We start from the raw sequence: 13,045 nt of genomic DNA on the forward strand, positions 1-13,045 counted from the left end.
ACATTCACGGCATATGTTTGTCATTGCTGAAGGAAGTGCACAAATCTCATGTAATGTCTCCATAAAAACTGAACCACGATGCACAAGCCCAAATTAAAATGACATAAATCTGACAACATTGCACATTCCCCACAGTCAATCTCTCCAACCGCTCTATTATGTCTCCATTATGTCTCTATTATAATGTTGATCTCATTCAGTGGCACAATAAGAGTAGAACAACAGAGCAGGGTTGGGAAACTGGCAGCTCACGGCCTGGGGATCAATTTCCCAAAATGTTTCATGGGAAATCAAGTTGAGTCTCAATTTACTGTTGAGAGTTAGAATAGTAGAATACACAAGGTGCAATTCCGAAATGTGGTTGTGCATCAGAATTTTTTCTCTTGTTATGTGAATCACTGACAGTCACTCAATTAGTCTGTCAGCTAAAATGTTTTAGATTTGTAAGTTAGTCTAGACAGCTATCTAAACTTGTAATAATCATGGTGGATTTACTGATCGTGGGCCCCCATTGATTTTCTTAGTCACTTTCAGTCAGATATATTAAAGACTGCAAACATTTCTCTCCACCCTATGGCAAATTGTGTAGAATTGCAGGAAATTAGCTGTAAAACTGCACATTTTTCTCTCTGTCCCATGGCAAAATGAGTAGATTTGCATGAAATTGGTTATAAAATTGCTAAATATTTTCCGCCCTATGGCTATATTTGTAGAATTGCAGCAAACTTACTTAACTGCAACATTTTCTCTACGGCCCAGGCAAAATGTGTAGAATTGCAGGAAATTAATGCGAAAACAATGTTTTTTTTCTGCTGTCAAGAGGGAGACCCCCAACAAAATGTAACTTAGGGCCCCCAAAAGGCTAGGGCCGGCTCAGACTGCATGTGTGGGTATGGATGTGGGTATGCAACCCCTAATGATGAGTTCAGATTTTTTTTGTGGCACCCACCCCATCAAAGTTGCCCATCCCTGACATAGAGTATAATCACTCTGGGCAATGGAGGGCTGTGTTGGTGGTACATTCAGTGCTGGACTGTTAACATAGGCTGTATAAAATGGCTGTGAATGGCCATATGGAGACAATACTGTATTTATTCCATTGAAGTATGGGAAAACGGCTTGAAATGTGGGGCAGGTTGGGGAATTTCAGTTCATCCAGGTGATGATGGTTTGGAGCAACAGTATGGAAAGCCAGCTTCCGCACTGCATGCCGCTGGGAGCAACGGGAGGCCATCTTGGGAGGTGGAACGGGAATGACCCAGCTAGTGCAAGCGGGGCGGCAGTCTCTGAGTACTGGGCCAAACGCTGGAGCCTGGGCAGGGGCTATAAAAGCAGGGACAAAAAAAAAACGAAGGATGTGTCATAGCTAGGGGGATGGGTCTACTCTGGTCTAATTTACCAGGCCTTCATCCTGTGCAACAAAAACAGCCGTTTCTCATTACAAGAGGGGAGGGCAGGGGAACGGTAGAGTTTGGACTGTAAATTACACTTTCATCCCTCTTCCTGACCATAAATTCTCAACCCCGGCTCCATGGACTGAGCTCTCCATCACATTCAGGCTCCCACTCTCTTTTTTCTCTCTCTCTCCCTCCGTCTTTTCCAGGGAGAGAAATTGATGGTAAGTCTCAAGAGTAAATAGGTGCCCTTGCTTTTCCAGGATCATAAACACTTGATCTCATTACTTTTGCTTGGCTTTTAGGACACAGTCTCTATGTGTGTGAAACCTCATCGCCACATCTGTGCTTGCTCACTTTCCCTTGTTTGTACTGTACCTGTCACCCCTATTAGGCCCTGCTAGCCAAGCCAACCCCCTGCAAATTATAGAGATGGGAATCCTTCCTGTTGTCATTTTCATAATTCACTGAAAAATAGGCCCCGGGGCCCTGGTTAGTTCCCATAGACTGAAGCAAGAGACCGGGGGCCTTTCTGAGCCACTGCTGCCCCCCTCCCCCTATTGCGTCATCCCATTCACCAATGGGGGTGAATGGGGGGTTGGGGCCACATGAGGCCACTGCACTGCTAGAGTCACAGCCTCAGTCACATCAGCAACTCCAACAGCGGTGCACTACATTAGGGTTTACACTGTTATTACCAATTACCCATTGCTGTCCTCCATTCAAAGCCTCTCCCAAAATCCAGTGGAGCTCGCGGCTTCCATCCAGCTCTCCTAAGATGAACCCACTGAGACTTCCCCCCCAGAGACTACACTGATCCATGGTTTCCATCTCTGGGTCACAGCAGTCTCTCTCTCTCTCATGGCTACAGATCTGAGAGGTAGACCAGTAGGGGCCAGAGGGAATGTTCAAAGGGAGGCCTTGATTACTCCAAAATATATAGTGGGAAATGTGTCAAGCCAGAAAGAGACTGACAGGCCACCCACTTGATTTAGAGATGGGCCATCCATTGATAGGGAATCCACGCTATTGGAGCTGAGGAACAATATCACAGAGAGAGCATAATGTCTGTGATCATTAAAAGCCATCAATGTCAATGCCTTAGCCCTACTCACAGCGAGTACTCTCATTGATTGAAGAAACGGACTGACAACATTACATAGTACACATATGAATCTGATGACAATTACAATTGAGACTACAAGGCCAGTTGGCCTGTATTGTTGATGAGTCAATTATCCTAAGGGATGAAGACTGAAAACCCCAAAGTCTTGAAAACATCCTCATTGCTTTATGTTACTATACTGCCCCCCTTTGGGGTAAACCCATATTGCATCAATATTGATACAGTAGACCTAAACTACAGGTAACTGCCAAAATAAAGGAAACACCAATATAAAGTATCTTAATAGGGTTTTGGGCCGCCAGAACAGCTTCAATGCGCCTTGGCATAGATTCTACAAGTGTCTGGAACTATATTGGAGGGATACGACACCATTGGTGTTTGGTGTTTTGTTGATGGTGGTGGAAAACACTGCTTCAGAATCTCCCATACGTGTTCCATTTTGGTTGAGATCTGGTAACTGAGACACACACACACACTTTAAACCCTCTATGCCCATTTGAGACCCCTTTTTCAAAGTCATTGAGATCTCTTCTTCTACCCATGGTAGCCAAAAATAATGGGCAACTCAGCATTTTTATACATTAAACTATAGATGGTGGGCCGAAGCCTTAAAACGTGAAGTTGATTGATCCCCGTCGAGGGAGTTGCTGATTTTTTGTATATGACAGTAAAACATTCTTACTATAAAATGTCTTGGCACCTTCAATTCTTGCACATTTTCTCATAAAAAGTATATTTCAACACTCGGCCGTTCAGGCAAATTTGCTGAACTTCTACACTTGAAACCAATCAAACTCCCGTGCATACCCCTCGTGATGAAGGCAGCCAATGGCCGGATTCTATCTACGATGTAACACAACCTCATGAAAACGCCAGCTGCTGTCTGATGAAGAGGAACAGATATAGCTAGCTAGCTCCCAGAATGAAATGAGATAAATATCTGTTTTTGAGTTCACTTGAAATATGCATCATGCAATACGAATTGTCTTGATCATATGAAGAGGTAGCTCCATTGACTATTTACCCAATTTATTGAAAGCTAGCCAATGTTAGACTAGCCAGTTTCTGTTTCATTAGTTACCTCTGTCAGTGAATTCAATTATTGAATCATGTTTTGGCATGATTATATGTCTCATTTAAAGTAACTAGCTGCAGGCTTAAAGACACATTCAATCATATACTTTTCATAGAAACCCAATAAAGGCATGCAGATAGAAAGATGGGTGTCATGTATGCTAGAATGAAGGTTTAAAAAGAACAGCTGCAGATGCATATTAGCCAATACATAACCCACACATATGGCATACCTTGTAATACTATATTTTCTAAAATCAGTTGTATAATGTGCTCTGCAATAAGATAACTAATTTGGTTTAGAAATCAAACTCTGGTTACCAAATAACAACAGCCCAATATTTTTATTTATTTAACTAGGCAAGTCAGTTAAGAACAAATTAACTTATTATTTTCAATGACGGCCTAGAAACAGTGGGTTAACTGCCTTGTTCAGGGGGAGAACGACAGATTTTTACCCTGTCAGCTCAGGGATTCGATCTTGCAACCTTTTGGTTACTAGTCGAACATGCTAACCACTAGGCTACCTGCCACACCAATAACATGGTGGACATGCATTTTGTTGGGTGCATTGGAATATAAGGTATGGCGAATGATAGAGCCTGTAGGATTATATAAAAAGCAGTTACTAAATGTTCAGTGAATGTGAGTATATTTAGGTGGTTTAAATTATAAACTTTCCTACTAACCTTCTAAATGTTAAGTGCCAAAGTCTTGCCAATGCATTCATTATTCTACTAACTATGACGGAGTGTGAGACATTTCCATCATGTATGTTTCCTGCATATACTGTACATACGAATAAAAAACACCATCACAATTAGTGATTCACCATTTATTGAGTAGAGACAAATAGCAAAGGTGTTTCAGGCAATATTTGGAGTATCTACAGTACATTACATTTGTCTTTTAGCAGACGCTCTTATCCAGAGCGACTTACAGAAGGAACTAGGGTTGAAGAACTAGCGTTAAGTGCCTTGCTCAAGGACACGTCAACAGATTTTTTACCTAGTTGGCTCGGGGATTCAAACAACCAAACTTAAGTTACTGGCCCAACACTCTTAAAAACCCACAAAGAAAAGACAACAGACAAATGCATTTGTGTTCTCAATGTCCAAATAGAACGTCAGGGATCGTTCAAACTGCAGAACTTAGTGAATAGATCGTGGGGGACAAAAATGAGAGACAATGCTCAAACAAGCACGTGTATCTGTACTGGGTGTTCTTCAACTATAAAATGTAAGACAAAATCCAGAAAAGACAACAGGCAAAAGCATACAGTATGTGGTCCCAATGTCTAAATTATAATGGCAGGGCCAGTTCAAACTGCAGTAGGATGGTTCTCCTCACAGAATGAATCAGTCCATGCTTGGTGAATTGAGTACCACAGTATGAGTCATAATACCCATAAAACCTAGTGGTAAAACCCGGAAATTGTTCCAATCATTTTCCACCATTCATATTTCTGTAGGGGATTTTAGAACTATTTCATTTAAGGTCTGTGTTTCGTGCAGGCTTACCCTGGCGTGACATTTTGATAATCACGCAAATCTCTCTCGGACAAGGTAACTTTTATCAATATATTTGCTTTCTGGGCAGAGTTGCAAAGAAAAAGCCATATCTCAGACTGGCCAATAAAAATAAAAGATTAAGATGGGCAAAAGAACAGACACTGGACAGAGGAACTCTGCCTAGAAGGCCATCATCCTGGAGTCGCCTCTTCACTGTTGACGTTGTCGTGTCTTTGGCATCATTAACTTGAAGACTTATTTTATCAAATCAATTCTCTGTAATTATTATTACGTGATTAAACTAATCACGTAAATGTAGTTAACTAGGAAGTCGGGGCACCAAGGAAAATCTTCAGATTACAAAGTTATAATTTTCCTAATATAACTTTTCAGATATTTTAATATCTGATCAATTAGTCTTCTAATTAATGAATTATTCTTTACCTCACGTTAGTCTCATTCCAAACGTCGTAAGTTGTTGGTTATCTGCACGAACCCAGCCTTCATTATGGATCATCCATACATCAATTGTCTTAATCATTTATTTACTAACTAACTAAATAATCACAGAAATGCATAAACAAACAAACAAACAGTAGATATGGTTACAAGGAAATGATAGGTGATGTTCTCTAAGCCGATATGGCGGCTTGGCGGACAAAGGGAAGTGGGTGTGGACTGAGAAGGGCGCGAAAGACAAAAGTCACTACAACGTTGATAATTATATTGATTGAAATGCTAATCCTTTGCACATGAACCCTCACTCATTCGAGAATAATTGCAATCAATATATATATTTACGCTCAGTGTGTCATCGTGATCTCTGTTGGAATCGTCCGTCTTTCTGTTGGAAAGTTCATCCGCATGTCTATCCATCTGCTTCCAAGGAGTCTGTCGTGGTTAGAATGGATACTTCAGAGTCCCATTCAGAAATGTTCTTATAGAATAGATGTTTTTCGGTGGTTGTCGGTCTTCGCATTCAATGGTACATAATTCCTTGCTGCAGACTAGTAATTAGTATTGAAGAGTTGCTCTTATTCTGTCGGAATCGATAGTCTCAAAGTTTCAACAACCATTACAACCTTAGCTTATACTGAGATTCTTGTGGTCTCTACTCAAACCTTAGTTCCCTCAGCTGACCGAGATAGGCATGGTCTGAAGGAAATTTCTTCAGGTGGGGGTTATATTCGTAACAGTAGGAAAGGGCTGTCCCATGACGCCAGATCAGTGTCTGTGCTCATGGGACGGGCCAATGACTTAGTTAAACCTTTAACAGAAATACAATTATCTTACATTAGCGGTTCAACATCACCTTACATAATTTCACAAATAGTTTCATCTTTACTCATTCATTTTATACAATAATTAGATGCAAAACCTCATAACTGAGGCTCCTGTATAAACATAGTTATGGTAATGTGGCTGTATTGTCTTTCCTGATGTCACAATCATAAAACAAAATGGACCAGTCGTAGCTGGTTTCTCCACCGACCGTTTACACATTCTCCAAAACATGGATATTGTTCTGTGATGTAGAAGAAGTTCCTTTGTTCTCTCTATGTGTCTCTTTCTGCTTGCTATACTGCCTGGCCCTGAGGAGAGTCTCCTCTAGGAATTTATGACCTGAGATAACAGAGCCTGGGTGTAAGAGGGAGAGAGAGGGGGAAGGCACTCGCTATACCCAAAGAGGGCCACGCCATGACAATGTTGAGACTGGTGTTTTGCGGGTACTATTTAATGAAGCTGCCAGTTGAGGACATGGGAGGCGTCTGTTTCTCAAACTAGACACTCTAATGTAGTTTTTCTCTTGCTCAGTTGTGCACCGGGGCCTCCCACTGCTCTTTCTATTCTGGTTAGAGCCCGTTTGTACTGTTCTGTGAAGGGAGTATTACACAGCGTTGTATGATATCTTCAGTTTCTTGGCAATTTCTCACATGGAATAGCCTTCAATTCTCAGAACAAGAATAGACTGACGAGTTTCAGAAGAAAGTTCTTTGTTTCTAGCCATTTTGAGCCTGTAATCGAACCCACAAATGCTGGTACTCCAGATACTCAACTTTTCTAAAGAAGGCTAGTTTTATTGCTTCCTTAATTAATAAGCACAACAGTTTTCAGCTCTGCTAACATAATTGCAAAATGATTTTCTAATGATCAATTAGCCTTTTAAAATGATAAACATGGTTTGCTAACACAACGTGCCATTGAAACACAGGAGTCAAGGTTGCTGATAATGGTTCTCTGTACACCTATGTAGATATTCCATAAAGAAATCTGCCATTTCCAGCTACAATAGTAATTTACAACATTAACTATGTCTACACTGTATTTCTGATCAATTTGATGTTATTTTAATGGACAAAAAATGTGCATTTCTTTCAAAAACGAGGACATTTCTTGTGACCCCAAATTTTTGAACGGTAGTGTATCTCACAAGAGAGATCGAGCGAAACAGCGCCCCTCTGTCTCTCTGTGTCATGTCTGCTCCTGCTCCCCCTCTCCGGTGCTTGAGGTCACCAGTTCACTCATCATTACACACACCTACCACCATCGTTATGCGCACCTGTGCTTAATTATGGGACTCACCTGGACTCCATCACGTCATTTACATCCCGTTGTCTGTCACTTCCTCAGTTTCATTCCCGAGTCAGCATTGATGTTGTTTTGTTTCTCCTGTCCAGACGCTGTTCTTGTTTTGTTTCATGTCTATTTATTATTAAATCCACACCCTGTACTTGTTTCTCGTCTCCCAGTGTCTGTCGTTACAGAACCATTACACTATGTGTAGACCATCTATCTGATGCTGTCTGGTCCAAACGAGTAAGACATTTTTGCCACCGGTAGCATTGAAGGCAAGGGAAGCCTACGAGCATCTGGCCCCCCTGACAAAAAAAGTTTAAAAAAATATGCCAGCCAGCGTTGAGCTAAACTAAGTGAGCTCAACTGTGAATGGTCCTGGTGCAATATGTAGCTAGATGTAGAAGGCTAATGTTAAGTAGCTAACGTTGCCCATGAATAACCTAGGACAACAAAAAATAAAAGTGTGTACTGTATGACAGAGTGATAGACCGTTTCGTCAACATGAAAGAGGGGAGAATGACATTGGCGTTTCTCAACAAGTAGGGTGAGTCAACATGTTTTTCTACTTGCACGAACACACACACACACACACACACAGAAATCAGAACCATGGACAGGTAGGTGAGCGAGTAAACCCCCACTGCCATCCGTTCTATTGGCAAACATGCAATCATTGGAAAACAAAATCGATGACCTACGAGCAAGATTAAACTACCAACGTGGCATAAAAAACTGTAATATCTTATGTTTCACCGAGTCGTGACTGAACGACGACATGAACAACATACAGCTGGTGGGTTTTACAATGTATCGGCAGGATAGAACAGCAGCCTCTGGTAAGACAAGGGGTGGCGGTCTATGTATATTTGTAAACAACAGCTGGTGCACGAGGTTTTGCTCGCCTGAGGTAGAGTATCTCATGATAAGTTGTAGATCACACTATCTACCTAGAGAGTTTCTGTATTTTTCGTAGTTGTCTACATACCACCACAGACCGATGCTGTCACTAAGACCCCACTCAATGAGCTGTATACCGCACTCAATGAGCTGTATATCGCCATAAGAAAACAGGAAAACGCTCATCCAGAGGCGGCGCTCCTAGTGGCCAGGGACTTTAATGCAGAAATCCCGCTATGCCCACCGACAAACCATCAAACAGGCAAAGCGTCAATACAGGACTAAGATTGAATCGTACTACGCCGGCTCCGACGCTCATCGGATGTGGCAGGGCTTGCAAACTATTACAGACTACAAAGGGAAGCACAGTCGAGAGCTGCCCAGTGACATGAGCCCACCAGACGAGCTGAAACATGCATGAGAGCATCAGTTGTTCCAGACGACTGTGTACTCACTCTCCCTGCAGCCGATGTGAGTAAGACCTTTAAGCAGGTCAACATTCACAAGGCCTCAAGGCCAGATAGATTACCAGGACGTGTACTCCAAGCATGCGCTGACCAACTGGCAAGTGTCTTCACTGACATTTTCAACCTTTCCCTGTCTGAGTCTGTAATACCAACATGGTTCAAGCAGAGCACCATAGTCACTGTGCCCAAGAACACTAAGGTAACCTGCCTAAATGACTACCGACCCGTAGCACTCACGTCTGTAGCCATGAAAGGCTGGTCATGGCTCACATCAACACCATCATCCCAGAAACCCTAGACACACTCCAATTTGCATACCGCCCTAACAGATCAACAGATGATGAAATCTCTATTGCATTCCACACTGCCCTTTCCCACCTGGACAAATGGAACACCTATGTGAGAATGCCCCAAGCCATAAGACTCCGGAATAGGTCATCAAATGGCTAGCCGGACTATTTGCATTGTGTGCCCCCCCCAACCCCCCCAAACCCTCTTTTAACGCTGCTGCTACTCTCTGTTTATCATATATGCATAGTCACTTTAACTATACATTCATCTACATACTACCTCAATTGGACTGACCAACCAGTGCTCCCGCACATTGGCTAACCGGGCTATCTGCCTTGTGTCCCGCCACCCACCACCCGCCAACCCCTCTTTTACGCTACTGCTACTCTCTGTTCATCATATATGCATAGTCACTTTAACCATATCTACATGTACATACTACCTCAATCAGCCAGACTAACCGGTGTCTGTATGTAGTGTCGCTACTTTTATAGCCTCGCTACTGTATATAGCCTGTCTTTTTACTGTTGTTTTATTTCTTTACTTACCTATTGTTCACCTAACACATTTTTTGCACTATTGGTTAGAGCCTGTAAGTAAGCATTTCACTGTAAGGTCTACACCTGTTGTATTCGGCGCACGTGACAAATAAACTTTGATTTGATTTGATTCATTGACTACAGCTCAGCGTTCAACACCATGGTGCCCTCAAAGTTCATCACTAAGCTAAGGACCCTGGGACTAAACATCTCCTTCTGCAACTGGATCCTGGACTTCCTGACGGGCCGCCCCCAGGTGGTAAGGGAAGGTAACAACACATCCTCCATGCTGATCCTCAACACGGGGGCCCCTTAGGGGTGCGTGCTCAGTCCCCTCTTGTACTCCCTATTCACTCATGACTGCACAGCCAGGCACGACACCAACACCATCATTAAGTTTGCCGATGACGCAACAGTGGTAGGCCTGATCAACGACGAGACAGACTAAAGGGAAGAGGTCATAGATCTGGCTGTGTGGTGCCAGGACAACAACCTCTCCCTCAACGTGATCAAGGCAAAGGAGATGATTGTGGACTACAGGAAAAGGAGGACCGAGCACGCCCCCGTTAACATCGACGGGGCTGTAGTGGAGCAGGTTGAGAGCTTCAATTTCCTTGGTGTCCACATCACCAACAAACTAACATGGTCCAAACACACCAAGACAGTCGTGAAGAGGGCACGACCAAACGTTTTCCCCCTAAGGAGACTCAAAGATTTGGCATGGGTCCTCAGATCCTCAAAAGGTTCTACAGCTGAACCATCGAGAGCATCCTGACTGGTTGCATCACTGCCTGGTATGGCAACTACTCGGCCTCCGACCGCAAGGCACTATAGAGGGTAGTGCGTACGGCCCAGTACATCACTGGGGCCAAGCTTCCTGCCATCCAGAGCCTCGATACCAGGCGGTGTCAGAGGAAGGCCCTAAAAATGGTCAAAGACTCCAGCCACCCTAGTCATAGACTGTTCTCTCTGCTACCGCATGGCAAGCAGTACCGGAGCGCTAAGTCTAGGTCCAAGAGGCTTCTAAACATCTTCTACCCCCAAGACATAAGACTCCTGAACATCTAATCAAATGCATACACAGACTATTTGCATTGCCCCACCACCCCACCCCCTCTTTTACACTGCTGCTACTCTCTGTTATTATCTATGCATAGTCCCTTTAATAACTCTACCTACATGTACATATTACCTCAATTACCTCGACTAACCGGTGCTCCCGCACATTGACTCTGTACCGGTACCCTCTGTATATAGCCTCGCCATTGTTATTTTACTGCTGCTCTTTAATTATTTGTTACTTTTATTTCTTATTCTTTTTTTACTGCATTGTTGGTTAGGGCTTGTAAGTAAGCATTTCACTGTATGTATTCGGCGCATGTGACAAATACAATTTGATTTGATGTTCAAATGTTGAAGTTGAAATGGTGCTGTAATAGTGGAGGAAGCTCCTGTTTTCTTTGCGACTTGTGGTAACTCTGTGGTACTAAATGAAGGGTTGTTAAATGGTCATGTAACTGTGTTACTGTACATGCAATATGCTTTGTAGACTTCACTGGGCAGAGATTGCTATCCGGTTTTGTGATATATTTATATGTATATACTCTTATTCCATTCCTTTACTTAGATTTGTGTGTATTAGGTAGTTGTCGTGGAATTGTTAGACTACATGTTAGATATTGCTGCACCGTCAGAACTAGAAGCACAAGCATTTCACTGCACTCGCAATAACATCTGCTAACTATTTATATTTGACCAATAAAATTTGATTTGATTTGAAGTGTAGAGGCGACTCCGGGATGCTGGCCTTCTAGGCAGAGTTGCAAAGAAAAAGCCATATCTCAGACTGGCCAATAAAAATAAAATATTAAGATGGGCAAAAGAACACAGAAACTGGACAGAGGAACTCAGCCGAGAAGGCCAGCATCCCGAAGTCGCATCTTCACTGTTGAGGTTGAGACTAGTGTTTTGCGGGTACTATTTAATGAAGCTGGCAGTTAAGGACTCTAATGTACTTGTCCTCTTGCTCAGTTATCACCGGGGCCTCCCACTCCTCTTTATATTCTGGTTAGAGCCAGTTTGCGCTGTTCTGTGAAGGGTGTAATACACAGCGTTGTACAAGATCTTCAGTTTCTTCGCAATTTCTCGTATGGAGTAGCCTTCATTTCTCAAAATAAGAATAGACTGACAAGTTTCAAAAGAAAGTTATTTGTTTCTGGCCATTTTGAGCCAGTAATCGAACCCACAAATGCTGATGCTCCAGATACTCAACTAGTCTAAAGAAGGCCAGTTTTATTGCTTCTTTAATGAACACAACAGTTTTCAGCCGTGCTAACATAATTGCGAAAGGGTTTTCTAATGATCAATTAGCCTTTTAAAATGATAAACTTGGATTAGCTAACACAACGTGCCATTGGAACACAGGAATGATGGTTGCTGATAATGGGCCTCTGTACACCTATGTAGATATTCCATAAAAAAATCTGCCGTTTCCAGCTACAATAGTCATTTACAACATTAACAATGTCTACACTGTATTTCTGATCAATTTGATGTTATTTTAATGGACAAAAAATGTGCATTTCTTTCAAAAACAAGGACATTTCTTGTGACCCCAAACTTTTGAATGGTAGTGTACACAATATGTAAAAACCAGCTGCTCCCTCTACAGAGAACGATTATAAAACAAATCAAAAATAAGGCAGCTACTAAGCATGATGGGATCTTCATTGCTTAATTAACTCAGGAACCACACCTGTGTGGAAACACCAGCTTTCAATATACATTGTATCCCTTTGTATGTTTTCTTTATCTTGGCAGTTACCTGTATATTGAAGAAGTAATGTTTGCCTATCAATTAGGCATAGGAAACCCTATGATAGTAACGATATTATATATAAATAATCTGTCTACAGGTTAGTTATAGGCAAGTAAGGTATATTCAGAAAAACTGACTAGAAAACACCCCCAATTGTATCACTTTGATGGCCTGGCATAAATGATTGAAATTACATAGGCCTATAGCACCCCCTGTGGGTTGTCAACGGAATAATCCATTACTTGCATAAAGAAGACTACATCACTGTGGCTTTGTTTATGTTTTGTGCTTTACTGTGGCATTAGCCCTATACTTTCTCTGTACATTTTAATGCATAGTCCTTGGCATAAT

This window comes from Salmo trutta, chromosome 3 (genome assembly GCF_901001165.1).
Source record: "Salmo trutta chromosome 3, fSalTru1.1, whole genome shotgun sequence".
NCBI lineage: Eukaryota > Metazoa > Chordata > Actinopteri > Salmoniformes > Salmonidae > Salmo > Salmo trutta.